Source organism: Hyperolius riggenbachi, chromosome 4 (genome assembly GCF_040937935.1).
Source record: "Hyperolius riggenbachi isolate aHypRig1 chromosome 4, aHypRig1.pri, whole genome shotgun sequence".
Lineage (NCBI taxonomy): Eukaryota > Metazoa > Chordata > Amphibia > Anura > Hyperoliidae > Hyperolius > Hyperolius riggenbachi.
The window spans coordinates 8,127,791-8,153,083 of NC_090649.1; the positions used below are offsets into that span (position 1 = coordinate 8,127,791).

Genomic DNA, 25,293 nt, shown 5'->3' on the forward strand with positions numbered 1-25,293 from the left:
CACGCTACTTTGGACTAACTCCAGCTCTTTTGCTTGGAGACAACTGGATCAAGAGGAGTAGGCAGACTAATGTGAGTTTTGTCAAGGTGCAGCTAGCATTGGAGGCCAAAAATCTTCTTTAGAAAGGAGGGGAATAGACCACTTTATGGAACAAAAAGCATCGCTGTTTCTGCCCAGTTTCGAGCTGGGGACCTAAGCAAACGTGATAACCACTACACTACAGAAACCTCCGGTGGAAACTGATTGCAATTTTGCTACCAAGAAGAAAGCAGTGCTCGCATAGGAACATAGACAACTGGCATATTGGGAACTAATACTCAAAAGAACCTTCCACATGAGAAAGGGAGCAATAAAGTAGCTATGAGAGGTAACAACATCTAAAATGTTGGGCTTAGGTCAATAGAGTATGCTTGAGTAAAAAAAAAGGCATTCGGGAATAGAAAGGTGGGGAGGGGAAAGACAACCATGGCATGCAGCAAAATATCATAAGTCTTAACTACTGGGAAAGCCTGAACTTTGCAGATGATGCGACGGCAACCAAAGTGGCAGTACTTGGAGAAGGGCTGGATAGGAAGAAGACAAGGGAGGTTGGAGTCAAAGGCAAATTCCAGGCAATATAAACTTACAAAGCAGGTGGTAGGACAGTTCTACTTCTAGATAGTGCAGTATCTAGGGAGAAGGAAAAGAGACAAAGCTTGGTGTTTTGCAAGTTGAGTTTTAGATCTCTCTTAGATGGATATGCATGTAGGGATGGCTGAGAGGCAGTCTGAAAGAGGCTATTAGCAGTTGCCTGAGAAAGTGAGTGAAGAAAAGACACTGGCCAGTCACATTGAGGGCCAGCTTGCAAGCGTATGGAGCAAGGGAAGGAGGAGTGCTTTGGATGGCAAAAAGTTAAAGGTAGACACTGTTTCTGCCCAGTTTCGAACCGGGGACTTTTCGCATGTGAGGCGAACGTGATAACCACTACACTACAGAAACCAGACACTTCTTGCTTGTTCTGGAGCCCCGAAAGAGGAAAAGTAGAGCTTTTCATGAATATGATTAAGCCAGACAGGTAAAGACTCATGCATGCGTAAGTGGAGCCTGCGTGAAAAGGAAAGAAGACCAGAGAAAAAGCCATGTTTCTGCCCAGTTTCGAACTGGGGACCTTTCGCGTGTTAGGCAAACGTGATAACCACTACACTACAGAAACCACCTACACTTCTCAGGGTGTACCCACAAGCGGCTCATTTTACCCAAGCAAAGCTTGTTTTAACCACGTGCAGCTCATTTTAACCACACGCAGCTCATTTTAACCACACGCAACAACTAGGATCCACATCTGTCCTGATCAAGCTAACACGCTACTTTGGACTAACTCCAGCTCTTTTGCTTGGAGACAACTGGATCAAGAGGAGTAGGCAGACTAATGTGAGTTTTGTCAAGGTGCAGCTAGCATTGGAGGCCAAAAATCTTCTTTAGAAAGGAGGGGAATAGACCACTTTATGGAACAAAAAGCATCGCTGTTTCTGCCCAGTTTCGAGCTGGGGACCTAAGCAAACGTGATAACCACTACACTACAGAAACCTCCGGTGGAAACTGATTGCAATTTTGCTACCAAGAAGAAAGCAGTGCTCGCATAGGAACATAGACAACTGGCATATTGGGAACTAATACTCAAAAGAACCTTCCACATGAGAAAGGGAGCAATAAAGTAGCTATGAGAGGTAACAACATCTAAAATGTTGGGCTTAGGTCAATAGAGTATGCTTGAGTAAAAAAAAAGGCATTCGGGAATAGAAAGGTGCGGAGGGGAAAGACAACCATGGCATGCAGCAAAATATCATAAGTCTTAACTACTGGGAAAGCCTGAACTTTGCAGATGATGCGACGGCAACCAAAGTGGCAGTACTTGGAGAAGGGCTGGATAGGAAGAAGACAAGGGAGGTTGGAGTCAAAGGCAAATTCCAGGCAATATAAACTTACAAAGCAGGTGATAGGACAGTTCTACTTCTAGATAGTGCAGTATCTAGGGAGAAGGAAAAGAGACAAAGCTTGGTGTTTTGCAAGTTGAGTTTTAGATCTCTCTTAGATGGATATGCATGTAGGGATGGCTGAGAGGCAGTCTGAAAGAGGCTATTAGCAGTTGCCTGAGAAAGTGAGTGAAGAAAAGACACTGGCCAGTCACATTGAGGGCCAGCTTGCAAGCGTATGGAGCAAGGGAAGGAGGAGTGCTTTGGATGGCAAAAAGTTAAAGGTAGACACTGTTTCTGCCCGGTTTCAAACCGGGGACCTTTCGCGTGTGAGGCGAACGTGATAACCACTACACTACAGAAACCAGACACTTCTTGCTTGTCCTGGAGCTCCGAAAGAGGAAAAGTAGAGCTTTTCATGAATATCATTAAGCCAGACAGGTAAAGACTCATGCATGCGTAAGTGGAGCCTGCGTGAAAAGGAAAGAAGACCAGAGAAAAAGCCATGTTTCTGCCCAGTTGCGAACTGGGGACCTTCCGCGTGTTAGGCGAACGTGATAACCACTACACTACAGAAACCACCTACACTTCTCAGGGTGTACCCACAAGCGGCTCATTTTACCCAAGCAAAGCTTGTTTTAACCACGTGCAGCTCATTTTAACCACACGCAGCTCATTTTAACCACACGCAACAACTAGGATCCACATCTGTCCTGATCAAGCTAACACGCTACTTTGGACTAACTCCAGCTCTTTTGCTTGGAGACAACTGGATCAAGAGGAGTAGGCAGACTAATGTGAGTTTTGTCAAGGTGCAGCTAGCATTGGAGGCCAAAAATCTTCTTTAGAAAGGAGGGGAATAGACCACTTTATGGAACAAAAAGCATCGCTGTTTCTGCCCAGTTTCGAGCTGGGGACCTTTTGCGTGTAAAGCAAACGTGATAACCACTACACTACAGAAACCTCCGGTGGAAACTGATTGCAATTTTGCTACCAAGAAGAAAGCAGTGCTCGCATAGGAACATAGACAACTGGCATATTGGGAACTAATACTCAAAAGAACCTTCCACATGAGAAAGGGAGCAATAAAGTAGCTATGAGAGGTAACAACATCTAAAATGTTGGGCTTAGGTCAATAGAGTATGCTTGAGTAAAAAAAAAGGCATTCGGGAATAGAAAGGTGGGGAGGGGAAAGACAACCATGGCATGCAGCAAAATATCATAAGTCTTAACTACTGGGAAAGCCTGAACTTTGCAGATGATGCGACGGCAACCAAAGTGGCAGTACTTGGAGAAGGGCTGGATAGGAAGAAGACAAGGGAGGTTGGAGTCAAAGGCAAATTCCAGGCAATATAAACTTACAAAGCAGGTGGTAGGACAGTTCTACTTCTAGATAGTGCAGTATCTAGGGAGAAGGAAAAGAGACAAAGCTTGGTGTTTTGCAAGTTGAGTTTTAGATCTCTCTTAGATGGATATGCATGTAGGGATGGCTGAGAGGCAGTCTGAAAGAGGCTATTAGCAGTTGCCTGAGAAAGTGAGTGAAGAAAAGACACTGGCCAGTCACATTGAGGGCCAGCTTGCAAGCGTATGGAGCAAGGGAAGGAGGAGTGCTTTGGATGGCAAAAAGTTAAAGGTAGACACTGTTTCTGCCCAGTTTCGAACCGGGGACTTTTCGCATGTGAGGCGAACGTGATAACCACTACACTACAGAAACCAGACACTTCTTGCTTGTTCTGGAGCCCCGAAAGAGGAAAAGTAGAGCTTTTCATGAATATGATTAAGCCAGACAGGTAAAGACTCATGCATGCGTAAGTGGAGCCTGCGTGAAAAGGAAAGAAGACCAGAGAAAAAGCCATGTTTCTGCCCAGTTTCGAACTGGGGACCTTTCGCGTGTTAGGCAAACGTGATAACCACTACACTACAGAAACCACCTACACTTCTCAGGGTGTACCCACAAGCGGCTCATTTTACCCAAGCAAAGCTTGTTTTAACCACGTGCAGCTCATTTTAACCACACGCAGCTCATTTTAACCACACGCAACAACTAGGATCCACATCTGTCCTGATCAAGCTAACACGCTACTTTGGACTAACTCCAGCTCTTTTGCTTGGAGACAACTGGATCAAGAGGAGTAGGCAGACTAATGTGAGTTTTGTCAAGGTGCAGCTAGCATTGGAGGCCAAAAATCTTCTTTAGAAAGGAGGGGAATAGACCACTTTATGGAACAAAAAGCATCGCTGTTTCTGCCCAGTTTCGAGCTGGGGACCTAAGCAAACGTGATAACCACTACACTACAGAAACCTCCGGTGGAAACTGATTGCAATTTTGCTACCAAGAAGAAAGCAGTGCTCGCATAGGAACATAGACAACTGGCATATTGGGAACTAATACTCAAAAGAACCTTCCACATGAGAAAGGGAGCAATAAAGTAGCTATGAGAGGTAACAACATCTAAAATGTTGGGCTTAGGTCAATAGAGTATGCTTGAGTAAAAAAAAAGGCATTCGGGAATAGAAAGGTGCGGAGGGGAAAGACAACCATGGCATGCAGCAAAATATCATAAGTCTTAACTACTGGGAAAGCCTGAACTTTGCAGATGATGCGACGGCAACCAAAGTGGCAGTACTTGGAGAAGGGCTGGATAGGAAGAAGACAAGGGAGGTTGGAGTCAAAGGCAAATTCCAGGCAATATAAACTTACAAAGCAGGTGATAGGACAGTTCTACTTCTAGATAGTGCAGTATCTAGGGAGAAGGAAAAGAGACAAAGCTTGGTGTTTTGCAAGTTGAGTTTTAGATCTCTCTTAGATGGATATGCATGTAGGGATGGCTGAGAGGCAGTCTGAAAGAGGCTATTAGCAGTTGCCTGAGAAAGTGAGTGAAGAAAAGACACTGGCCAGTCACATTGAGGGCCAGCTTGCAAGCGTATGGAGCAAGGGAAGGAGGAGTGCTTTGGATGGCAAAAAGTTAAAGGTAGACACTGTTTCTGCCCGGTTTCAAACCGGGGACCTTTCGCGTGTGAGGCGAACGTGATAACCACTACACTACAGAAACCAGACACTTCTTGCTTGTCCTGGACCTCCGAAAGAGGAAAAGTAGAGCTTTTCATGAATATCATTAAGCCAGACAGGTAAAGACTCATGCATGCGTAAGTGGAGCCTGCGTGAAAAGGAAAGAAGACCAGAGAAAAAGCCATGTTTCTGCCCAGTTGCGAACTGGGGACCTTCCGCGTGTTAGGCGAACGTGATAACCACTACACTACAGAAACCACCTACACTTCTCAGGGTGTACCCACAAGCGGCTCATTTTACCCAAGCAAAGCTTGTTTTAACCACGTGCAGCTCATTTTAACCACACGCAGCTCATTTTAACCACACGCAACAACTAGGATCCACATCTGTCCTGATCAAGCTAACACGCTACTTTGGACTAACTCCAGCTCTTTTGCTTGGAGACAACTGGATCAAGAGGAGTAGGCAGACTAATGTGAGTTTTGTCAAGGTGCAGCTAGCATTGGAGGCCAAAAATCTTCTTTAGAAAGGAGGGGAATAGACCACTTTATGGAACAAAAAGCATCGCTGTTTCTGCCCAGTTTCGAGCTGGGGACCTTTTGCGTGTAAAGCAAACGTGATAACCACTACACTACAGAAACCTCCGGTGGAAACTGATTGCAATTTTGCTACCAAGAAGAAAGCAGTGCTCGCATAGGAACATAGACAACTGGCATATTGGGAACTAATACTCAAAAGAACCTTCCACATGAGAAAGGGAGCAATAAAGTAGCTATGAGAGGTAACAACATCTAAAATGTTGGGCTTAGGTCAATAGAGTATGCTTGAGTAAAAAAAAAGGCATTCGGGAATAGAAAGGTGGGGAGGGGAAAGACAACCATGGCATGCAGCAAAATATCATAAGTCTTAACTACTGGGAAAGCCTGAACTTTGCAGATGATGCGACGGCAACCAAAGTGGCAGTACTTGGAGAAGGGCTGGATAGGAAGAAGACAAGGGAGGTTGGAGTCAAAGGCAAATTCCAGGCAATATAAACTTACAAAGCAGGTGGTAGGACAGTTCTACTTCTACATAGTGCAGTACCTAGGGAGAAGGAAAAGAGACAAAGCTTGGTGTTTTGCAAGTTGAGTTTTAGATCTCTCTTAGATGGATATGCATGTAGGGATGGCTGAGAGGCAGTCTGAAAGAGGCTATTAGCAGTTGCCTGAGAAAGTGAGTGAAGAAAAGACACTGGCCAGTCACATTGAGGGCCAGCTTGCAAGCGTATGGAGCAAGGGAAGGAGGAGTGCTTTGGATTGCAAAAAGTTAAAGGTAGACACCGTTTCTGCCCGGTTTCGAACCGGGGACCTTTCGCGTGTGAGGCGAACGTGATAACCACTACACTACAGAAACCAGACACTTCTTGCTTGTCCTGGAGCCCCGAAAGAGGAAAAGTAGAGCTTTTCATGAATATGATTAAGCCAGACAGGTAAAGACTCATGCATGCGTAAGTGGAGCCTGCGTGAAAAGGAAAGAAGACCAGAGAAAAAGCCATTTTTCTGCCCAGTTTCGAACTGGGGACCTTTCGCGTGTTAGGCGAACGTGATAACCACTACACTACAGAAACCACCTACACTTCTCAGGGTGTACCCACAAGCGGCTCATTTTACCCAAGCAAAGCTTGTTTTAACCACGTGCAGCTCATTTTAACCACACGCAGCTCATTTTAACCACACGCAACAACTAGGATCCACATCTGTCCTGATCAAGCTAACACGCTACTTTGGACTAACTCCAGCTCTTTTGCTTGGAGACAAGTGGATCAAGAGGAGTAGGCAGACTAATGTGAGTTTTGTCAAGGTGCAGCTAGCATTGGAGGCCAAAAATCTTCTTTAGAAAGGAGGGGAATAGACCACTTTATGGAACAAAAAGCATCGCTGTTTCTGCCCAGTTTCGAGCTGGGGACCTTTTGCGTGTAAAGCAAACGTGATAACCACTACACTACAGAAACCTCCGGTGGAAACTGATTGCAATTTTGCTACCAAGAAGAAAGCAGTGCTCGCATAGGAACATAGACAACTGGCATATTGGGAACTAATACTCAAAAGAACCTTCCACATGAGAAAGGGAGCAATAAAGTAGCTATGAGAGGTAACAACATCTAAAATGTTGGGCTTAGGTCAATAGAGTATGCTTGAGTAAAAAAAAAAGGCATTCGGGAATAGAAAGGTGGGGAGGGGAAAGACAACCATGGCATGCAGCAAAATATCATAAGTCTTAACTACTGGGAAAGCCTGAACTTTGCAGATGATTCGACGGCAACCAAAGTGGCAGTACTTGGAGAAGGGCTGGATAGGAAGAAGACAAGGGAGGTTGGAGTCAAAGGCAAATTCCAGGCAATATAAACTTACAAAGCAGGTGGTAGGACAGTTCTACTTCTAGATAGTGCAGTATCTAGGGAGAAGGAAAAGAGACAAAGCTTGGTGTTTTGCAAGTTGAGTTTTAGATCTCTCTTAGATGGATATGCATGTAGGGATGGCTGAGAGGCAGTCTGAAAGAGGCTATTAGCAGTTGCCTGAGAAAGTGAGTGAAGAAAAGACACTGGCCAGTCACATTGAGGGCCAGCTTGCAAGCGTATGGAGCAAGGGAAGGAGGAGTGCTTTGGATGGCAAAAAGTTAAAGGTAGACACCGTTTCTGCCCGGTTTCGAACCGGGGACCTTTCGCGTGTGAGGCGAACGTGATAACCACTACACTACAGAAACCAGACACTTCTTGCTTGTCCTGGAGCCCCGAAAGAGGAAAAGTAGAGCTTTTCATGAATATGATTAAGCCAGACAGGTAAAGACTCATGCATGCGTAAGTGGAGCCTGAGGGAAAAGGAAAGAAGACCAGAGAAAAAGCCATGTTTCTGCCCAGTTTCGAACTGGGGACCTTTCGCGTGTTAGGCGAACAAGATAACCACTACACTACAGAAACCACCTACACTTCTCAGGGTGTACCCACAAGCGGCTCATTTTACCCAAGCAAAGCTTGTTTTAACCACGTGCAGCTCATTTTAACCACACGCAGCTCATTTTAACCACACGCAACAAATAGGATCCACATCTGTCCTGATCAAGCTAACACGCTACTTTGGACTAACTCCAGCTCTTTTGCTTAGAGACAACTGGATCAAGAGGAGTAGGCAGACTAATGTGAGTTTTGTCAAGGTGCAGCTAGCATTGGAGGCCAAAAATCTTCTTTAGAAAGGAGGGGAATAGACCACTTTATGGAACAAAAAGCATCGCTGTTTCTGCCCAGTTTCGAGCTGGGGACCTTTTGCGTGTAAAGGAAACGTGATAACCACTACACTACAGAAACCTCCGGTGGAAACTGATTGCAATTTTGCTACCAAGAAGAAAGCAGTGCTCGCATAGGAACATAGACAACTGGCATATTGGGAACTAATACTCAAAAGAACCTTCCACATGAGAAAGGGAGCAATAAAGTAGCTATGAGAGGTAACAACATCTAAAATGTTGGGCTTAGGTCAATAGAGTATGCTTGAGTAAAAAAAAAGGCATTCGGGAATAGAAAGGTGCGGAGGGGAAAGACAACCATGGCATGCAGCAAAATATCATAAGTCTTAACTACTGGGAAAGCCTGAACTTTGCAGATGATGCGACGGCAACCAAAGTGGCAGTACTTGGAGAAGGGCTGGATAGGAAGAAGACAAGGGAGGTTGGAGTCAAAGGCAAATTCCAGGCAATATAAACTTACAAAGCAGGTGATAGGACAGTTCTACTTCTAGATAGTGCAGTATCTAGGGAGAAGGAAAAGAGACAAAGCTTGGTGTTTTGCAAGTTGAGTTTTAGATCTCTCTTAGATGGATATGCATGTAGGGATGGCTGAGAGGCAGTCTGAAAGAGGCTATTAGCAGTTGCCTGAGAAAGTGAGTGAAGAAAAGACACTGGCCAGTCACATTGAGGGCCAGCTTGCAAGCGTATGGAGCAAGGGAAGGAGGAGTGCTTTGGATGGCAAAAAGTTAAAGGTAGACACTGTTTCTGCCCGGTTTCAAACCGGGGACCTTTCGCGTGTGAGGCGAACGTGATAACCACTACACTACAGAAACCAGACACTTCTTGCTTGTCCTGGAGCTCCGAAAGAGGAAAAGTAGAGCTTTTCATGAATATCATTAAGCCAGACAGGTAAAGACTCATGCATGCGTAAGTGGAGCCTGCGTGAAAAGGAAAGAAGACCAGAGAAAAAGCCATGTTTCTGCCCAGTTGCGAACTGGGGACCTTTCGCGTGTTAGGCAAACGTGATAACTACTACACTACAGAAACCACCTACACTTCTCAGGGTGTACCCACAAGCGGCTCATTTTACCCAAGCAAAGCTTGTTTTAACCACGTGCAGCTCATTTTAACCACACGCAGCTCATTTTAACCACACGCAACAACTAGGATCCACATCTGTCCTGATCAAGCTAACACGCTACTTTGGACTAACTCCAGCTCTTTTGCTTGGAGACAACTGGATCAAGAGGAGTAGGCAGACTAATGTGAGTTTTGTCAAGGTGCAGCTAGCATTGGAGGCCAAAAATCTTCTTTAGAAAGGAGGGGAATAGACCACTTTATGGAACAAAAAGCATCGCTGTTTCTGCCCAGTTTCGAGCTGGGGACCTTTTGCGTGTAAAGCAAACGTGATAACCACTACACTACAGAAACCTCCGGTGGAAACTGATTGCAATTTTGCTACCAAGAAGAAAGCAGTGCTCGCATAGGAACATAGACAACTGGCATATTGGGAACTAATACTCAAAAGAACCTTCCACATGAGAAAGGGAGCAATAAAGTAGCTATGAGAGGTAACAACATCTAAAATGTTGGGCTTAGGTCAATAGAGTATGCTTGAGTAAAAAAAAAGGCATTCGGGAATAGAAAGGTGGGGAGGGGAAAGACAACCATGGCATGCAGCAAAATATCATAAGTCTTAACTACTGGGAAAGCCTGAACTTTGCAGATGATGCGACGGCAACCAAAGTGGCAGTACTTGGAGAAGGGCTGGATAGGAAGAAGACAAGGGAGGTTGGAGTCAAAGGCAAATTCCAGGCAATATAAACTTACAAAGCAGGTGGTAGGACAGTTCTACTTCTAGATAGTGCAGTATCTAGGGAGAAGGAAAAGAGACAAAGCTTGGTGTTTTGCAAGTTGAGTTTTAGATCTCTCTTAGATGGATATGCATGTAGGGATGGCTGAGAGGCAGTCTGAAAGAGGCTATTAGCAGTTGCCTGAGAAAGTGAGTGAAGAAAAGACACTGGCCAGTCACATTGAGGGCCAGCTTGCAAGCGTATGGAGCAAGGGAAGGAGGAGTGCTTTGGATGGCAAAAAGTTAAAGGTAGACACTGTTTCTGCCCAGTTTCGAACCAGGGACCTTTCACGTGTGAGGCGAACGTGATAACCACTACACTACAGTAACCAGACACTTCTTGCTTGTTCTGGAGCCCCGAAAGAGGAAAAGTAGAGCTTTTCATGAATATGATTAAGCCAGACAGGTAAAGACTCATGCATGCGTAAGTGGAGCCTGCGTGAAAAGGAAAGAAGACCAGAGAAAAAGCCATGTTTCTGCCCAGTTTCGAACTGGGGACCTTTTGCGTGTTAGGCGAACGTGATAACCACTACACTACAGAAACCACCTACACTTCTCAGGGTGTACCCACAAGCGGCTCATTTTACCCAAGCAAAGCTTGTTTTAACCACGTGCAGCTCATTTTAACCACACGCAGCTCATTTTAACCACACGCAACAACTAGGATCCACATCTGTCCTGATCAAGCTAACACGCTACTTTGGACTAACTCCAGCTCTTTTGCTTGGAGACAACTGGATCAAGAGGAGTAGGCAGACTAATGTGAGTTTTGTCAAGGTGCAGCTAGCATTGGAGGCCAAAAATCTTCTTTAGAAAGGAGGGGAATAGACCACTTTATGGAACAAAAAGCATCGCTGTTTCTGCCCAGTTTCGAGCTGGGGACCTAAGCAAACGTGATAACCACTACACTACAGAAACCTCCGGTGGAAACTGATTGCAATTTTGCTACCAAGAAGAAAGCAGTGCTCGCATAGGAACATAGACAACTGGCATATTGGGAACTAATACTCAAAAGAACCTTCCACATGAGAAAGGGAGCAATAAAGTAGCTATGAGAGGTAACAACATCTAAAATGTTGGGCTTAGGTCAATAGAGTATGCTTGAGTAAAAAAAAAGGCATTCGGGAATAGAAAGGTGCGGAGGGGAAAGACAACCATGGCATGCAGCAAAATATCATAAATCTTAACTACTGGGAAAGCCTGAACTTTGCAGATGATGCGACGGCAACCAAAGTGGCAGTACTTGGAGAAGGGCTGGATAGGAAGAAGACAAGGGAGGTTGGAGTCAAAGGCAAATTCCAGGCAATATAAACTTACAAAGCAGGTGATAGGACAGTTCTACTTCTAGATAGTGCAGTATCTAGGGAGAAGGAAAAGAGACAAAGCTTGGTGTTTTGCAAGTTGAGTTTTAGATCTCTCTTAGATGGATATGCATGTAGGGATGGCTGAGAGGCAGTCTGAAAGAGGCTATTAGCAGTTGCCTGAGAAAGTGAGTGAAGAAAAGACACTGGCCAGTCACATTGAGGGCCAGCTTGCAAGCGTATGGAGCAAGGGAAGGAGGAGTGCTTTGGATGGCAAAAAGTTAAAGGTAGACACTGTTTCTGCCCGGTTTCAAACCGGGGACCTTTCGCGTGTGAGGCGAATGTGATAACCACTACACTACAGAAACCAGACACTTCTTGCTTGTCCTGGAGCTCCGAAAGAGGAAAAGTAGAGCTTTTCATGAATATCATTAAGCCAGACAGGTAAAGACTCATGCATGCGTAAGTGGAGCCTGCGTGAAAAGGAAAGAAGACCAGAGAAAAAGCCATGTTTCTGCCCAGTTGCGAACTGGGGACCTTTCGCGTGTTAGGCAAACGTGATAACCACTACACTACAGAAACCACCTACACTTCTCAGGGTGTACCCACAAGCGGCTCATTTTACCCAAGCAAAGCTTGTTTTAACCACGTGCAGCTCATTTTAACCACACGCAGCTCATTTTAACCACACGCAACAACTAGGATCCACATCTGTCCTGATCAAGCTAACACGCTACTTTGGACTAACTCCAGCTCTTTTGCTTGGAGACAACTGGATCAAGAGGAGTAGGCAGACTAATGTGAGTTTTGTCAAGGTGCAGCTAGCATTGGAGGCCAAAAATCTTCTGTAGAAAGGAGGGGAATAGACCACTTTATGGAACAAAAAGCATCGCTGTTTCTGCCCAGTTTCGAGCTGGGGACCTTTTGCGTGTAAAGCAAACGTGATAACCACTACACTACAGAAACCTCCGGTGGAAACTGATTGCAATTTTGCTACCAAGAAGAAAGCAGTGCTCGCATAGGAACATAGACAACTGGCATATTGGGAACTAATGCTCAAAAGAACCTTCCACATGAGAAAGGGAGCAATAAAGTAGCTATGAGAGGTAACAACATCTAAAATGTTGGGCTTAGGTCAATAGAGTATGCTTGAGTAAAAAAAAAGGCATTCGGGAATAGAAAGGTGGGGAGGGGAAAGACAACCATGGCATGCAGCAAAATATCATAAGTCTTAACTACTGGGAAAGCCTGAACTTTGCAGATGATGCGACGGCAACCAAAGTGGCAGTACTTGGAGAAGGGCTGGATAGGAAGAAGACAAGGGAGGTTGGAGTCAAAGGCAAATTCCAGGCAATATAAACTTACAAAGCAGGTGGTAGGACAGTTCTACTTCTAGATAGTGCAGTATCTAGGGAGAAGGAAAAGAGACAAAGCTTGGTGTTTTGCAAGTTGAGTTTTAGATCTCTCTTAGATGGATATGCATGTAGGGATGGCTGAGAGGCAGTCTGAAAGAGGCTATTAGCAGTTGCCTGAGAAAGTGAGTGAAGAAAAGACACTGGCCAGTCACATTGAGGGCCAGCTTGCAAGCGTATGGAGCAAGGGAAGGAGGAGTGCTTTGGATGGCAAAAAGTTAAAGGTAGACACTGTTTCTGCCCGGTTTCGAACCGGGGACCTTTCGCGTGTGAGGCGAACGTGATAACCACTACACTACAGAAACCAGACACTTCTTTCTTGTCCTGGAGCCCCGAAAGAGGAAAAGTAGAGCTTTTCATGAATATGATTAAGCCAGACAGGTAAAGACTCATGCATGCGTAAGTGGAGCCTGCGTGAAAAGGAAAGAAGACCAGAGAAAAAGCCATGTTTCTGCCCAGTTTCGAACTGGGGACCTTTTGCGTGTTAGGCGAACGTGATAACCACTACACTACAGAAACCACCTACACTTCTCAGGGTGTACCCACAAGCGGCTCATTTTACCCAAGCAAAGCTTGTTTTAACCACGTGCAGCTCATTTTAACCACACGCAGCTCATTTTAACCACACGCAACAACTAGGATCCACATCTGTCCTGATCAAGCTAACACGCTACTTTGGACTAACTCCAGCTCTTTTGCTTGGAGACAACTGGATCAAGAGGAGTAGGCAGACTAATGTGAGTTTTGTCAAGGTGCAGCTAGCATTGGAGGCCAAAAATCTTCTTTAGAAAGGAGGGGAATAGACCACTTTATGGAACAAAAAGCATCGCTGTTTCTGCCCAGTTTCGAGCTGGGGACCTAAGCAAACGTGATAACCACTACACTACAGAAACCTCCGGTGGAAACTGATTGCAATTTTGCTACCAAGAAGAAAGCAGTGCTCGCATAGGAACATAGACAACTGGCATATTGGGAACTAATACTCAAAAGAACCTTCCACATGAGAAAGGGAGCAATAAAGTAGCTATGAGAGGTAACAACATCTAAAATGTTGGGCTTAGGTCAATAGAGTATGCTTGAGTAAAAAAAAAAGCATTCGGGAATAGAAAGGTGCGGAGGGGAAAGACAACCATGGCACGCAGCAAAATATCATAAGTCTTAACTACTGGGAAAGCCTGAACTTTGCAGATGATGCGACGGCAACCAAAGTGGCAGTACTTGGAGAAGGGCTGGATAGGAAGAAGACAAGGGAGGTTGGAGTCAAAGGCAAATTCCAGGCAATATAAACTTACAAAGCAGGTGATAGGACAGTTCTACTTCTAGATAGTGCAGTATCTAGGGAGAAGGAAAAGAGACAAAGCTTGGTGTTTTGCAAGTTGAGTTTTAGATCTCTCTTAGATGGATATGCATGTAGGGATGGCTGAGAGGCAGTCTGAAAGAGGCTATTAGCAGTTGCCTGAGAAAGTGAGTGAAGAAAAGACACTGGCCAGTCACATTGAGGGCCAGCTTGCAAGCGTATGGAGCAAGGGAAGGAGGAGTGCTTTGGATGGCAAAAAGTTAAAGGTAGACACTGTTTCTGCCCGGTTTCAAACCGGGGACCTTTCACGTGTGAGGCGAACGTGATAACCACTACACTACAGAAACCAGACACTTCTTGCTTGTCCTGGAGCTCCGAAAGAGGAAAAGTAGAGCTTTTCATGAATATCATTAAGCCAGACAGGTAAAGACTCATGCATGCGTAAGTGGAGCCTGCGTGAAAAGGAAAGAAGACCAGAGAAAAAGCCATGTTTCTGCCCAGTTGCGAACTGGGGACCTTTCGCGTGTTAGGCAAACGTGATAACCACTACACTACAGAAACCACCTACACTTCTCAGGGTGTACCCACAAGCGGCTCATTTTACCCAAGCAAAGCTTGTTTTAACCACGTGCAGCTCATTTTAACCACACGCAGCTCATTTTAACCACACGCAACAACTAGGATCCACATCTGTCCTGATCAAGCTAACACGCTACTTTGGACTAACTCCAGCTCTTTTGCTTGGAGACAACTGGATCAAGAGGAGTAGGCAGACTAATGTGAGTTTTGTCAAGGTGCAGCTAGCATTGGAGGCCAAAAATCTTCTTTAGAAAGGAGGGGAATAGACCACTTTATGGAACAAAAAGCATCGCTGTTTCTGCCCAGTTTCGAGCTGGGGACCTTTTGCGTGTAAAGCAAACGTGATAACCACTACACTACAGAAACCTCCGGTGGAAACTGATTGCAATTTTGCTACCAAGAAGAAAGCAGTGCTCGCATAGGAACATAGACAACTGGCATATTGGGAACTAATACTCAAAAGAACCTTCCACATGAGAAAGGGAGCAATAAAGTAGCTATGAGAGGTAACAACATCTAAAATGTTGGGCTTAGGTCAATAGAGTATGCTTGAGTAAAAAAAAGGCATTCGGGAATAGAAAGGTGGGGAGGGGAAAGACAACCATGGCATGCAGCAAAATATCATAAGTCTTAACTACTGGGAAAGCCTGAACTTTGCAGATGATGCGACGGCAACCAAAGTGGCAGTACTTGGAGAAGGGCTGGATAGGAAGAAGACAAGGGAGGTTGGAGTCAAAGGCAAATTCCAGGCAATATAAACTTACAAAGCAGGTGGTAGGACAGTTCTACTTCTAGATAGTGCAGTATCTAGGGAGAAGGAAAAGAGACAAAGCTTGGTGTTTTGCAAGTTGAGTTTTAGATCTCTCTTAGATGGATATGCATGTAGGGATGGCTGAGAGGCAGTCTGAAAGAGGCTATTAGCAGTTGCCTGAGAAAGTGAGTGAAGAAAAGACACTGGCCAGTCACATTGAGGGCCAGCTTGCAAGCGTATGGAGCAAGGGAAGGAGGAGTGCTTTGGATGGCAAAAAGTTAAAGGTAGACACTGTTTCTGCCCGGTTTCGAACTGGGGACCTTTCGCGTGTGAGGCGAACGTGATAACCACTACACTACAGAAACCAGACACTTCTTGCTTGTCCTGGAGCCCCGAAAGAGGAAAAGTAGAGCTTTTCATGAATATGATTAAGCCAGACAGGTAAAGACTCATGCATGCGTAAGTGGAGCCTGCGTGAAAAGGAAAGAAGACCAGAGAAAAAGCCATGTTTCTGCCCAGTTTCGAACTGGGGACCTTTCGCGTGTTAGGCGAACGTGATAACCACTACACTACAGAAACCACCTACACTTCTCAGGGTGTACCCACAAGCGGCTCATTTTACCCAAGCAAAGCTTGTTTTAACCACGTGCAGCTCATTTTAACCACACGCAGCTCATTTTAACCACACGCAACAACTAGGATCCACATCTGTCCTGATCAAGCTAACACGCTACTTTGGACTAACTCCAGCTCTTTTGCTTGGACACAACTGGATCAAGAGGAGTAGGCAGACTAATGTGAGTTTTGTCAAGGTGCAGCTAGCATTGGAGGCCAAAAATCTTCTTTAGAAAGGAGGGGAATAGACCACTTTATGGAACAAAAAGCATCGCTGTTTCTGCCCAGTTTCGAGCTGGGGACCTTTTGCGTGTAAAGCAAACGTGATAACCACTACACTACAGAAACCTCCGGTGGAAACTGATTGCAATTTTGCTACCAAGAAGAAAGCAGTGCTCGCATAGGAACATAGACAACTGGCATATTGGGAACTAATACTCAAAAGAACCTTCCACATGAGAAAGGGAGCAATAAAGTAGCTATGAGAGGTAACAACATCTAAAATGTTGGGCTTAGGTCAATAGAGTATGCTTGAGTAAAAAAAAAGGCATTCGGGAATAGAAAGGTGGGGAGGGGAAAGACAACCATGGCATGCAGCAAAATATCATAAGTCTTAACTACTGGGAAAGCCTGAACTTTGCAGATGATGCGACGGCAACCAAAGTGGCAGTACTTGGAGAAGGGCTGGATAGGAAGAAGACAAGGGAGGTTGGAGTCAAAGGCAAATTCCAGGCAATATAAACTTACAAAGCAGGTGGTAGGACAGTTCTACTTCTACATAGTGCAGTATCTAGGGAGAAGGAAAAGAGACAAAGCTTGGTGTTTTGCAAGTTGAGTTTTAGATCTCTCTTAGATGGATATGCATGTAGGGATGGCTGAGAGGCAGTCTGAAAGAGGCTATTAGCAGTTGCCTGAGAAAGTGAGTGAAGAAAAGACACTGGCCAGTCACATTGAGGGCCAGCTTGCAAGCGTATGGAGCAAGGGAAGGAGGAGTGCTTTGGATGGCAAAAAGTTAAAGGTAGACACTGTTTCTGCCCGGTTTCAAACCGGGGACCTTTCGCGTGTGAGGCGAATGTGATAACCACTACAATACAGAAACCAGACACTTCTTGCTTGTCCTGGAGCCCCGAAAGAGGAAAAGTAGAGCTTTTCATGAATATGATTAAGCCAGACAGGTAAAGACTCATGCATGCGTAAGTGGAGCCTCCGTGAAAAGGAAAGAAGACCAGAGAAAAAGCCATGTTTCTGCCCAGTTGCGAACTGGGGACCTTTCGCGTGTTAGGCAAACGTGATAACCACTACACTACAGAAACCACCTACACTTCTCAGGGTGTACCCACAAGCGGCTCATTTTACCCAAGCAAAGCTTGTTTTAACCACGTGCAGCTCATTTTAACCACACGCAGCTCATTTTAACCACACGCAACAACTAGGATCCACATCTGTCCTGATCAAGCTAACACGCTACTTTGGACTAACTCCAGCTCTTTTGCTTGGAGACAACTGGATCAAGAGGAGTAGGCAGACTAATGTGAGTTTTGTCAAGGTGCAGCTAGCATTGGAGGCCAAAAATCTTCTTTAGAAAGGAGGGGAATAGACCACTTTATGGAACAAAAAGCATCGCTGTTTCTGCCCAGTTTCGAGCTGGGGACCTTTTGCGTGTAAAGCAAACGTGATAACCACTACACTACAGAAACCTCCGGTGGAAACTGATTGCAATTTTGCTCCCAAGAAGAAAGCAGTGCTCGCATAGGAACATAGACAACTGGCATATTGGGAACTAATACTCAAAAGAACCTTCCACATGAGAAAGGGAGCAATAAAGTAGCTATGAGAGGTAACAACATCTAAAATGTTGGGCTTAGGTCAATAGAGTATGCTTGAGTAAAAAAAAAGGCATTCGGGAATAGAAAGGTGGGGAGGGGAAAGACAACCATGGCATGCAGCAAAATATCATAAGTCTTAACTACTGGGAAAGCCTGAACTTTGCAGATGATGCGACGGCAACCAAAGTGGCAGTACTTGGAGAAGGGCTGGATAGGAAGAAGACAAGGGAGGTTGGAGTCAAAGGCAAATTCCAGGCAATATAAACTTACAAAGCAGGTGGTAGGACAGTTCTACTTCTACATAGTGCAGTATCTAGGGAGAAGGAAAAGAGACAAAGCTTGGTGTTTTGCAAGTTGAGTTTTAGATCTCTCTTAGATGGATATGCATGTAGGGATGGCTGAGAGGCAGTCTGAAAGAGGCTATTAGCAGTTGCCTGAGAAAGTGAGTGAAGAAAAGACACTGGCCAGTCACATTGAGGGCCAGCTTGCAAGCGTATGGAGCAAGGGAAGGAGGAGTGCTTTGGATGGCAAAAAGTTAAAGGTAGACACTGTTTCTGCCCGGTTTCAAACCGGGGACCTTTCGCGTGTGAGGCGAACGTGATAACCACTACACTACAGAAACCAGACACTTCTTGCTTGTCCTGGAGCCCCGAAAGAGGAAAAGTAGAGCTTTTCATGAATATGATTAAGCCAGACAGGTAAAGACTCATGCATGCGTAAGTGGAGCCTGCGTGAAAAGGAAAGAAGACCAGAGAAAAAGCCATGTTTCTGCCCAGTTTCGAACTGGGGACCTTTCGCGTGTTAGGCGAACGTGATAACCACTACACTACAGAAACCACCTACACTTCTCAGGGTGTACCCACAAGCGGCTCATTTTACCCAAGCAAAGCTTGTTTTAACCACGTGCAGCTCATTTTAACCACACGCAGCTCATTTAACCACACGCAGCTCATTTTAACCACACGCAACAACTAGGATCCACATCTGTCCTGATCAAGCTAACACGCTACTTTGGACTAACTCCAGCTCTTTTGCTTGGAGACAACTGGATCAAGAGGAGTAGGCAGACTAATGTGAGTTTTGTCAAGGTGCAGCTAGCATTGGAGGCCAAAAATCTTCTTTAGAAAGGAGGGGAATAGACCACTTTATGGAACAAAAAGCATCGCTGTTTCTGCCCAGTTTCGAGCTGGGGACCTTTTGCGTGTAAAGCAAACGTGATAACCACTACACTACAGAAACCTCCGGTGGAAACTGATTGCAATTTTGCTACCAAGAAGAAAGCAGTGCTCGCATAGGAACATAGACAACTGGCATATTGGGAACTAATACTCAAAAGAACCTTCCACATGAGAAAGGGAGCAATAAAGTAGCTATGAGAGGTAACAACATCTAAAATGTTGGGCTTAGGTCAATAGAGTATGCTTGAGTAAAAAAAAAGGCATTCGGGAATAGAAAGGTGGGGAGGGGAAAGACAACCATGACATGCAGCAAAATATCATAAGTCTTAACTACTGGGAAAGCCTGAACTTTGCAGATGATGCGACGGCAACCAAAGTGGCAGTACTTGGAGAAGGGCTGGATAGGAAGAAGACAAGGGAGGTTGGAGTCAAAGGCAAATTCCAGGCAATATAAACTTACAAAGCAGGTGGTAGGACAGTTCTACTTCTACATAGTGCAGTATCTAGGGAGAAGGAAAAGAGACAAAGCTTGGTGTTTTGCAAGTTGAGTTTTAGATCTCTCTTAGATGGATATGCATGTAGGGATGGCTGAGAGGCAGTCTGAAAGAGGCTATTAGCAGTTGCCTGAGAAAGTGAGTGAAGAAAATACACTGGCCAGTCACATTGAGGGCCAGCTTGCAAGCGTATGGAGCAAGGGAAGGAGGAGTGCTTTGGATGGCAAAAAGTTAAAGCTAGACACTGTTTCTGCCCGGTTTCAAACCGGGGACCTTTCGCGTGTGAGGCGAACGTGATAACCACTACACTACAGAAACCAGACACTTCTTGCTTGTCCTGGAGCCCCGAAAGAGGAAAAGTAGAGCTTTTCATGAATATGATTAAGCCAGACAGGTAAAGACTCATGCATGCGTAAGTGGAGCCTGCGTGAAAAGGAAAGAAGACCAGAGAAAAAGCCATGTTTCTGCCCAGTTGCGAACTGGGGACCTTTCGCGTGTTAGGCAAACGTGATAACCACTACACTACAGAAACCACCTACACTTCTCAGGGTGTACCCACAAGCGGCTCATTTTACCCAAGCAAAGCTTGTTTTAACCACGTGCAGCTCATTTTAACCACACGCAGCTCATTTTAACCACACGCAACAACTAGGATCCACATCTGTCCTGATCAAGCTAACACGCTACTTTGGACTAACTCCAGCTCTTTTGCTTGGAGACAACTGGATCAAGAGGAGTAGGCAGACTAATGTGAGTTTTGTCAAGGTGCAGCTAGCATTGGAGGCCAAAAATCTTCTTTAGAAAGGAGGGGAATAGACCACTTTATGGAACAAAAAGCATCGCTGTTTCTGCCCAGTTTCGAGCTGGGGACCTTTTGCGTGTAAAGCAAATGTGATAACCACTACACTACAGAAACCTCCGGTGGAAACTGATTGCAATTTTGCTACCAAGAAGAAAGCAGTGCTCGCATAGGAACATAGACAACTGGCATATTGGGAACTAATACTCAAAAGAACCTTCCACATGAGAAAGGGAGCAATAAAGTAGCTATGAGAGGTAACAACATCTAAAATGTTGGGCTTAGGTCAATAGAGTATGCTTGAGTAAAAAAAAAGGCATTCGGGAATAGAAAGGTGGGGAGGGGAAAGACAACCATGGCATGCAGCAAAATATCATAAGTCTTAACTACTGGGAAAGCCTGAACTTTGCAGATGATGCGACGGCAACCAAAGTGGCAGTACTTGGAGAAGGGCTGGATAGGAAGAAGACAAGGGAGGTTGGAGTCAAAGGCAAATTCCAGGCAATATAAACTTACAAAGCAGGTGGTAGGACAGTTCTACTTCTACATAGTGCAGTATCTAGGGAGAAGGAAAAGAGACAAAGCTTGGTGTTTTGCAAGTTGAGTTTTAGATCTCTCTTAGATGGATATGCATGTAGGGATGGCTGAGAGGCAGTCTGAAAGAGGCTATTAGCAGTTGCCTGAGAAAGTGAGTGAAGAAAAGACACTGGCCAGTCACATTGAGGGCCAGCTTGCAAGCGTATGGAGCAAGGGAAGGAGGAGTGCTTTGGATGGCAAAAAGTTAAAGGTAGACACTGTTTCTGCCCGGTTTCAAACCGGGGACCTTTCGCGTGTGAGGCGAACGTGATAACCACGACACTACAGAAACCAGACACTTCTTGCTTGTCCTGGAGCCCCGAAAGAGGAAAAGTAGAGCTTTTCATGAATATGATTAAGCCAGACAGGTAAAGACTCATGCATGCGTAAGTGGAGCCTGCGTGAAAAGGAAAGAAGACCAGAGAAAAAGCCATGTTTCTGCCCAGTTTCGAACTGGGGACCTTTCGCGTGTTAGGCGAACGTGATAACCACTACACTACAGAAACCACCTACACTTCTCAGGGTGTACCCACAAGCGGCTCATTTTACCCAAGCAAAGCTTGTTTTAACCACGTGCAGCTCATTTTAACCACACGCAGCTCATTTTAACCACACGCAACAACTAGGATCCACATCTGTCCTGATCAAGCTAACACGCTACTTTGGACTAACTCCAGCTCTTTTGCTTGGAGACAACTGGATCAAGAGGAGTAGGCAGACTAATGTGAGTTTTGTCAAGGTGCAGCTAGCATTGGAGGCCAAAAATCTTCTTTAGAAAGGAGAGGAATAGACCACTTTATGGAACAAAAAGCATCGCTGTTTCTGCCCAGTTTCGAGCTGGGGACCTTTTGCGTGTAAAGCAAATGTGATAACCACTACACTACAGAAACCTCCGGTGGAAACTGATTGCAATTTTGCTACCAAGAAGAAAGCAGTGCTCGCATAGGAACATAGACAACTGGCATATTGGGAACTAATACTCAAAAGAACCTTCCACATGAGAAAGGGAGCAATAAAGTAGCTATGAGAGGTAACAACATCTAAAATGTTGGGCTTAGGTCAATAGAGTATGCTTGAGTAAAAAAAAAGGCATTCGGGAATAGAAAGGTGGGGAGGGGAAAGACAACCATGGCATGCAGCAAAATATCATAAGTCTTAACTACTGGGAAAGCCTGAACTTTGCAGATGATGCGACGGCAACCAAAGTGGCAGTACTTGGAGAAGGGCTGGATAGGAAGAAGACAAGGGAGGTTGGAGTCAAAGGCAAATTCCAGGCAATATAAACTTACAAAGCAGGTGGTAGGACAGTTCTACTTCTAGATAGTGCAGTATCTAGGGAGAAAGAAAAGAGACAAAGCTTGGTGTTTTGCAAGTTGAGTTTTAGATCTCTCTTAGATGGATATGCATGTAGGGATGGCTGAGAGGCAGTCTGAAAGAGGCTATTAGCAGTTGCCTGAGAAAGTGAGTGAAGAAAAGACACTGGCCAGTCACATTGAGGGCCAGCTTGCAAGCGTATGGAGCAAGGGAAGGAGGAGTGCTTTGGATGGCAAAAAGTTAAAGGTAGACACTGTTTCTGCCCGGTTTCGAACCGGGGACCTTTCGCGTGTTAGGCGAACGTGATAACCACTACACTACAGAAACCAGACACTTCTTGCTTGTCCTGGAGCCCCGAAAGAGGAAAAGTAGAGCTTTTCATGAATATGATTAAGCCAGACAGGTAAAGACTCATGCATGCGTAAGTGGAGCCTGAGGGAAAAGGAAAGAAGACCAGAGAAAAAGCCATGTTTCTGCCCAGTTTCGAACTGGGGACCTTTCGCGTGTTAGGCGAACATGATAACCACTACACTACAGAAACCACCTACACTTCTCAGGGTGTACCCACAAGCGGCTCATTTTACCCAAGCAAAGCTTGTTTTAACCACGTGCAGCTCATTTTAACCACACACAGCTCATTTTAACCACACGCAACAACTAGGATCCACATCTGTCCTGATCAAGCTAACACGCTACTTTGGACTAACTCCAGCTCTTTTGCTTGGAGACAACTGGATCAAGAGGAGTAGGCAGACTAATGTGAGTTTTGTCAAGGTGCAGCTAGCATTGGAGGCCAAAAATCTTCTTTAGAAAGGAGGGGAATAGACCACTTTATGGAACAAAAAGCATCGCTGTTTCTGCCCAGTTTCGAGCTGGGGACCTTTTGCGTGTAAAGGAAACGTGATAACCACTACACTACAGAAACCTCCGGTGGAAACTGATTGCAATTTTGCTACCAAGAAGAAAGCAGTGCTCGCATAGGAACATAGACAACTGGCATATTGGGAACTAATACTCAAAAGAACCTTCCACATGAGAAAGGGAGCAATAAAGTAGCTATGAGAGGTAACAACATCTAAAATGTTGGGCTTAGGTCAATAGAGTATGCTTGAGTAAAAAAAAAGGCATTCGGGAATAGAAAGGTGGGGAGGGGAAAGACAACCATGGCATGCAGCAAAATATCATAAGTCTTAACTACTGGGAAAGCCTGAACTTTGCAGATGATGCGACGGCAACCAAAGTGGCAGTACTTGGAGAAGGGCTGGATAGGAAGAAGACAAGGGAGGTTGGAGTCAAAGGCAAATTCCAGGCAATATAAACTTACAAAGCAGGTGGTAGGACAGTTCTACTTCTAGATAGTGCAGTATCTAGGGAGAAGGAAAAGAGACAAAGCTTGGTGTTTTGCAAGTTGAGTTTTAGATCTCTCTTAGATGGATATGCATGTAGGGATGGCTGAGAGGCAGTCTGAAAGAGGCTATTAGCAGTTGCCTGAGAAAGTGAGTGAAGAAAAGACACTGGCCAGTCACATTGAGGGCCAGCTTGCAAGCGTATGGAGCAAGGGAAGGAGGAGTGCTTTGGATGGCAAAAAGTTAAAGCTAGACACTGTTTCTGCCCAGTTTCGAACCGGGGACCTTTCGCGTGTGAGGCGAACGTGATAACCACTACACTACAGAAACCAGACACTTCTTGCTTGTTCTGGAGCCCCGAAAGAGGAAAAGTAGAGCTTTTCATGAATATGATTAAGCCAGACAGGTAAAGACTCATGCATGCGTAAGTGGAGCCTGCGTGAAAAGGAAAGAAGACCAGAGAAAAAGCCATGTTTCTGCCCAGTTTCGAACTGGGGACCTTTCGCGTGTTAGGCGAACGTGATAACCACTACACTACAGAAACCACCTACACTTCTCAGGGTGTACCCACAAGCGGCTCATTTTACCCAAGCAAAGCTTGTTTTAACCACGTGCAGCTCATTTTAACCACACGCAGCTCATTTTAACCACACGCAACAACTAGGATCCACATCTGTCCTGATCAAGCTAACACGCTACTTTGGACTAACTCCAGCTCTTTTGCTTGGAGACAACTGGATCAAGAGGAGTAGGCAGACTAATGTGAGTTTTGTCAAGGTGCAGCTAGCATTGGAGGCCAAAAATCTTCTTTAGAAAGGAGGGGAATAGACCACTTTATGGAACAAAAAGCATCGCTGTTTCTGCCCAGTTTCGAGCTGGGGACCTTTTGCGTGTAAAGCAAACGTGATAACCACTACACTACAGAAACCTCCGGTGGAAACTGATTGCAATTTTGCTACCAAGAAGAAAGCAGTGCTCGCATAGGAACATAGACAACTGGCATATTGGGAACTAATACTCAAAAGAACCTTCCACATGAGAAAGGGAGCAATAAAGTAGCTATGAGAGGTAACAACATCTAAAATGTTGGGCTTAGGTCAATAGAGTATGCTTGAGTAAAAAAAAAGGCATTCGGGAATAGAAAGGTGGGGAGGGGAAAGACAACCATGGCATGCAGCAAAATATCATAAGTCTTAACTACTGGGAAAGCCTGAACTTTGCAGATGATGCGACGGCAACCAAAGTGGCAGTACTTGGAGAAGGGCTGGATAGGAAGAAGACAAGGGAGGTTGGAGTCAAAGGCAAATTCCAGGCAATATAAACTTACAAAGCAGGTGGTAGGACAGTTCTACTTCTACATAGTGCAGTATCTAGGGAGAAGGAAAAGAGACAAAGCTTGGTGTTTTGCAAGTTGAGTTTTAGATCTCTCTTAGATGGATATGCATGTAGGGATGGCTGAGAGGCAGTCTGAAAGAGGCTATTAGCAGTTGCCTGAGAAAGTGAGTGAAGAAAAGACACTGGCCAGTCACATTGAGGGCCAGCTTGCAAGCGTATGGAGCAAGGGAAGGAGGAGTGCTTTGGATGGCAAAAAGTTAAAGGTAGACACTGTTTCTGCCCGGTTTCAAACCGGGGACCTTTCGCGTGTGAGGCGAACGTGATAACCACGACACTACAGAAACCAGACACTTCTTGCTTGTCCTGGAGCCCCGAAAGAGGAAAAGTAGAGCTTTTCA

General features: G+C 45.2%; 50 non-coding genes across 50 annotated transcripts; all 50 read right to left on the bottom strand.

Moving 5' to 3' along the window:
* Positions 1 to 905: 905 nt before the first annotated feature.
* TRNAV-CAC (transfer RNA valine (anticodon CAC)) lies at positions 906 to 978 on the bottom strand. The gene has a single exon. It is a non-coding gene; the product is annotated as a tRNA-Val (tRNA).
* A 141-nt stretch (positions 979 to 1,119) lies between these two features.
* Positions 1,120 to 1,192, bottom strand: TRNAV-AAC (transfer RNA valine (anticodon AAC)). Its single transcript has one exon. It is a non-coding gene; the product is annotated as a tRNA-Val (tRNA).
* Positions 1,193 to 2,244: 1,052 nt separating this feature from the next.
* Positions 2,245 to 2,317, bottom strand: TRNAV-CAC (transfer RNA valine (anticodon CAC)). Its single transcript has one exon. It is a non-coding gene; the product is annotated as a tRNA-Val (tRNA).
* Positions 2,318 to 2,458: 141 nt separating this feature from the next.
* On the bottom strand, positions 2,459 to 2,531 carry TRNAV-AAC (transfer RNA valine (anticodon AAC)). The gene has a single exon. It is a non-coding gene; the product is annotated as a tRNA-Val (tRNA).
* Positions 2,532 to 2,842: 311 nt separating this feature from the next.
* On the bottom strand, positions 2,843 to 2,915 carry TRNAV-UAC (transfer RNA valine (anticodon UAC)). Its single transcript has one exon. It is a non-coding gene; the product is annotated as a tRNA-Val (tRNA).
* Positions 2,916 to 3,593: 678 nt separating this feature from the next.
* Positions 3,594 to 3,666, bottom strand: TRNAV-CAC (transfer RNA valine (anticodon CAC)). Its single transcript has one exon. It is a non-coding gene; the product is annotated as a tRNA-Val (tRNA).
* A 141-nt stretch (positions 3,667 to 3,807) lies between these two features.
* TRNAV-AAC (transfer RNA valine (anticodon AAC)) lies at positions 3,808 to 3,880 on the bottom strand. The gene has a single exon. It is a non-coding gene; the product is annotated as a tRNA-Val (tRNA).
* Positions 3,881 to 4,932: 1,052 nt separating this feature from the next.
* On the bottom strand, positions 4,933 to 5,005 carry TRNAV-CAC (transfer RNA valine (anticodon CAC)). The gene has a single exon. It is a non-coding gene; the product is annotated as a tRNA-Val (tRNA).
* Positions 5,006 to 5,146: 141 nt separating this feature from the next.
* On the bottom strand, positions 5,147 to 5,219 carry TRNAV-AAC (transfer RNA valine (anticodon AAC)). Its single transcript has one exon. It is a non-coding gene; the product is annotated as a tRNA-Val (tRNA).
* A 311-nt stretch (positions 5,220 to 5,530) lies between these two features.
* TRNAV-UAC (transfer RNA valine (anticodon UAC)) lies at positions 5,531 to 5,603 on the bottom strand. Its single transcript has one exon. It is a non-coding gene; the product is annotated as a tRNA-Val (tRNA).
* Positions 5,604 to 6,281: 678 nt separating this feature from the next.
* On the bottom strand, positions 6,282 to 6,354 carry TRNAV-CAC (transfer RNA valine (anticodon CAC)). Its single transcript has one exon. It is a non-coding gene; the product is annotated as a tRNA-Val (tRNA).
* Positions 6,355 to 6,495: 141 nt separating this feature from the next.
* On the bottom strand, positions 6,496 to 6,568 carry TRNAV-AAC (transfer RNA valine (anticodon AAC)). The gene has a single exon. It is a non-coding gene; the product is annotated as a tRNA-Val (tRNA).
* Positions 6,569 to 6,879: 311 nt separating this feature from the next.
* TRNAV-UAC (transfer RNA valine (anticodon UAC)) lies at positions 6,880 to 6,952 on the bottom strand. Its single transcript has one exon. It is a non-coding gene; the product is annotated as a tRNA-Val (tRNA).
* A 679-nt stretch (positions 6,953 to 7,631) lies between these two features.
* On the bottom strand, positions 7,632 to 7,704 carry TRNAV-CAC (transfer RNA valine (anticodon CAC)). Its single transcript has one exon. It is a non-coding gene; the product is annotated as a tRNA-Val (tRNA).
* A 141-nt stretch (positions 7,705 to 7,845) lies between these two features.
* Positions 7,846 to 7,918, bottom strand: TRNAV-AAC (transfer RNA valine (anticodon AAC)). The gene has a single exon. It is a non-coding gene; the product is annotated as a tRNA-Val (tRNA).
* Positions 7,919 to 8,229: 311 nt separating this feature from the next.
* Positions 8,230 to 8,302, bottom strand: TRNAV-UAC (transfer RNA valine (anticodon UAC)). The gene has a single exon. It is a non-coding gene; the product is annotated as a tRNA-Val (tRNA).
* A 678-nt stretch (positions 8,303 to 8,980) lies between these two features.
* Positions 8,981 to 9,053, bottom strand: TRNAV-CAC (transfer RNA valine (anticodon CAC)). The gene has a single exon. It is a non-coding gene; the product is annotated as a tRNA-Val (tRNA).
* Positions 9,054 to 9,578: 525 nt separating this feature from the next.
* TRNAV-UAC (transfer RNA valine (anticodon UAC)) lies at positions 9,579 to 9,651 on the bottom strand. Its single transcript has one exon. It is a non-coding gene; the product is annotated as a tRNA-Val (tRNA).
* A 678-nt stretch (positions 9,652 to 10,329) lies between these two features.
* Positions 10,330 to 10,402, bottom strand: TRNAV-CAC (transfer RNA valine (anticodon CAC)). Its single transcript has one exon. It is a non-coding gene; the product is annotated as a tRNA-Val (tRNA).
* A 141-nt stretch (positions 10,403 to 10,543) lies between these two features.
* On the bottom strand, positions 10,544 to 10,616 carry TRNAV-AAC (transfer RNA valine (anticodon AAC)). The gene has a single exon. It is a non-coding gene; the product is annotated as a tRNA-Val (tRNA).
* Positions 10,617 to 11,668: 1,052 nt separating this feature from the next.
* TRNAV-CAC (transfer RNA valine (anticodon CAC)) lies at positions 11,669 to 11,741 on the bottom strand. Its single transcript has one exon. It is a non-coding gene; the product is annotated as a tRNA-Val (tRNA).
* Positions 11,742 to 11,882: 141 nt separating this feature from the next.
* Positions 11,883 to 11,955, bottom strand: TRNAV-AAC (transfer RNA valine (anticodon AAC)). Its single transcript has one exon. It is a non-coding gene; the product is annotated as a tRNA-Val (tRNA).
* Positions 11,956 to 12,266: 311 nt separating this feature from the next.
* TRNAV-UAC (transfer RNA valine (anticodon UAC)) lies at positions 12,267 to 12,339 on the bottom strand. The gene has a single exon. It is a non-coding gene; the product is annotated as a tRNA-Val (tRNA).
* Positions 12,340 to 13,017: 678 nt separating this feature from the next.
* TRNAV-CAC (transfer RNA valine (anticodon CAC)) lies at positions 13,018 to 13,090 on the bottom strand. Its single transcript has one exon. It is a non-coding gene; the product is annotated as a tRNA-Val (tRNA).
* Positions 13,091 to 13,231: 141 nt separating this feature from the next.
* TRNAV-AAC (transfer RNA valine (anticodon AAC)) lies at positions 13,232 to 13,304 on the bottom strand. Its single transcript has one exon. It is a non-coding gene; the product is annotated as a tRNA-Val (tRNA).
* Positions 13,305 to 14,356: 1,052 nt separating this feature from the next.
* TRNAV-CAC (transfer RNA valine (anticodon CAC)) lies at positions 14,357 to 14,429 on the bottom strand. Its single transcript has one exon. It is a non-coding gene; the product is annotated as a tRNA-Val (tRNA).
* A 141-nt stretch (positions 14,430 to 14,570) lies between these two features.
* TRNAV-AAC (transfer RNA valine (anticodon AAC)) lies at positions 14,571 to 14,643 on the bottom strand. Its single transcript has one exon. It is a non-coding gene; the product is annotated as a tRNA-Val (tRNA).
* Positions 14,644 to 14,954: 311 nt separating this feature from the next.
* Positions 14,955 to 15,027, bottom strand: TRNAV-UAC (transfer RNA valine (anticodon UAC)). Its single transcript has one exon. It is a non-coding gene; the product is annotated as a tRNA-Val (tRNA).
* Positions 15,028 to 15,704: 677 nt separating this feature from the next.
* On the bottom strand, positions 15,705 to 15,777 carry TRNAV-CAC (transfer RNA valine (anticodon CAC)). The gene has a single exon. It is a non-coding gene; the product is annotated as a tRNA-Val (tRNA).
* Positions 15,778 to 15,918: 141 nt separating this feature from the next.
* TRNAV-AAC (transfer RNA valine (anticodon AAC)) lies at positions 15,919 to 15,991 on the bottom strand. Its single transcript has one exon. It is a non-coding gene; the product is annotated as a tRNA-Val (tRNA).
* Positions 15,992 to 16,302: 311 nt separating this feature from the next.
* Positions 16,303 to 16,375, bottom strand: TRNAV-UAC (transfer RNA valine (anticodon UAC)). The gene has a single exon. It is a non-coding gene; the product is annotated as a tRNA-Val (tRNA).
* A 678-nt stretch (positions 16,376 to 17,053) lies between these two features.
* Positions 17,054 to 17,126, bottom strand: TRNAV-CAC (transfer RNA valine (anticodon CAC)). The gene has a single exon. It is a non-coding gene; the product is annotated as a tRNA-Val (tRNA).
* Positions 17,127 to 17,267: 141 nt separating this feature from the next.
* TRNAV-AAC (transfer RNA valine (anticodon AAC)) lies at positions 17,268 to 17,340 on the bottom strand. Its single transcript has one exon. It is a non-coding gene; the product is annotated as a tRNA-Val (tRNA).
* A 311-nt stretch (positions 17,341 to 17,651) lies between these two features.
* On the bottom strand, positions 17,652 to 17,724 carry TRNAV-UAC (transfer RNA valine (anticodon UAC)). The gene has a single exon. It is a non-coding gene; the product is annotated as a tRNA-Val (tRNA).
* A 678-nt stretch (positions 17,725 to 18,402) lies between these two features.
* TRNAV-CAC (transfer RNA valine (anticodon CAC)) lies at positions 18,403 to 18,475 on the bottom strand. Its single transcript has one exon. It is a non-coding gene; the product is annotated as a tRNA-Val (tRNA).
* A 141-nt stretch (positions 18,476 to 18,616) lies between these two features.
* On the bottom strand, positions 18,617 to 18,689 carry TRNAV-AAC (transfer RNA valine (anticodon AAC)). Its single transcript has one exon. It is a non-coding gene; the product is annotated as a tRNA-Val (tRNA).
* Positions 18,690 to 19,019: 330 nt separating this feature from the next.
* On the bottom strand, positions 19,020 to 19,092 carry TRNAV-UAC (transfer RNA valine (anticodon UAC)). The gene has a single exon. It is a non-coding gene; the product is annotated as a tRNA-Val (tRNA).
* Positions 19,093 to 19,770: 678 nt separating this feature from the next.
* TRNAV-CAC (transfer RNA valine (anticodon CAC)) lies at positions 19,771 to 19,843 on the bottom strand. Its single transcript has one exon. It is a non-coding gene; the product is annotated as a tRNA-Val (tRNA).
* Positions 19,844 to 19,984: 141 nt separating this feature from the next.
* TRNAV-AAC (transfer RNA valine (anticodon AAC)) lies at positions 19,985 to 20,057 on the bottom strand. The gene has a single exon. It is a non-coding gene; the product is annotated as a tRNA-Val (tRNA).
* Positions 20,058 to 20,368: 311 nt separating this feature from the next.
* TRNAV-UAC (transfer RNA valine (anticodon UAC)) lies at positions 20,369 to 20,441 on the bottom strand. Its single transcript has one exon. It is a non-coding gene; the product is annotated as a tRNA-Val (tRNA).
* A 678-nt stretch (positions 20,442 to 21,119) lies between these two features.
* TRNAV-CAC (transfer RNA valine (anticodon CAC)) lies at positions 21,120 to 21,192 on the bottom strand. The gene has a single exon. It is a non-coding gene; the product is annotated as a tRNA-Val (tRNA).
* Positions 21,193 to 21,333: 141 nt separating this feature from the next.
* On the bottom strand, positions 21,334 to 21,406 carry TRNAV-AAC (transfer RNA valine (anticodon AAC)). Its single transcript has one exon. It is a non-coding gene; the product is annotated as a tRNA-Val (tRNA).
* Positions 21,407 to 21,717: 311 nt separating this feature from the next.
* Positions 21,718 to 21,790, bottom strand: TRNAV-UAC (transfer RNA valine (anticodon UAC)). Its single transcript has one exon. It is a non-coding gene; the product is annotated as a tRNA-Val (tRNA).
* A 678-nt stretch (positions 21,791 to 22,468) lies between these two features.
* On the bottom strand, positions 22,469 to 22,541 carry TRNAV-AAC (transfer RNA valine (anticodon AAC)). Its single transcript has one exon. It is a non-coding gene; the product is annotated as a tRNA-Val (tRNA).
* Positions 22,542 to 22,682: 141 nt separating this feature from the next.
* On the bottom strand, positions 22,683 to 22,755 carry TRNAV-AAC (transfer RNA valine (anticodon AAC)). The gene has a single exon. It is a non-coding gene; the product is annotated as a tRNA-Val (tRNA).
* A 311-nt stretch (positions 22,756 to 23,066) lies between these two features.
* TRNAV-UAC (transfer RNA valine (anticodon UAC)) lies at positions 23,067 to 23,139 on the bottom strand. Its single transcript has one exon. It is a non-coding gene; the product is annotated as a tRNA-Val (tRNA).
* A 678-nt stretch (positions 23,140 to 23,817) lies between these two features.
* On the bottom strand, positions 23,818 to 23,890 carry TRNAV-CAC (transfer RNA valine (anticodon CAC)). The gene has a single exon. It is a non-coding gene; the product is annotated as a tRNA-Val (tRNA).
* Positions 23,891 to 24,031: 141 nt separating this feature from the next.
* Positions 24,032 to 24,104, bottom strand: TRNAV-AAC (transfer RNA valine (anticodon AAC)). The gene has a single exon. It is a non-coding gene; the product is annotated as a tRNA-Val (tRNA).
* Positions 24,105 to 24,415: 311 nt separating this feature from the next.
* TRNAV-UAC (transfer RNA valine (anticodon UAC)) lies at positions 24,416 to 24,488 on the bottom strand. Its single transcript has one exon. It is a non-coding gene; the product is annotated as a tRNA-Val (tRNA).
* Positions 24,489 to 25,166: 678 nt separating this feature from the next.
* On the bottom strand, positions 25,167 to 25,239 carry TRNAV-CAC (transfer RNA valine (anticodon CAC)). Its single transcript has one exon. It is a non-coding gene; the product is annotated as a tRNA-Val (tRNA).
* Between the last annotated feature and the right edge of the window lie 54 nt (positions 25,240 to 25,293).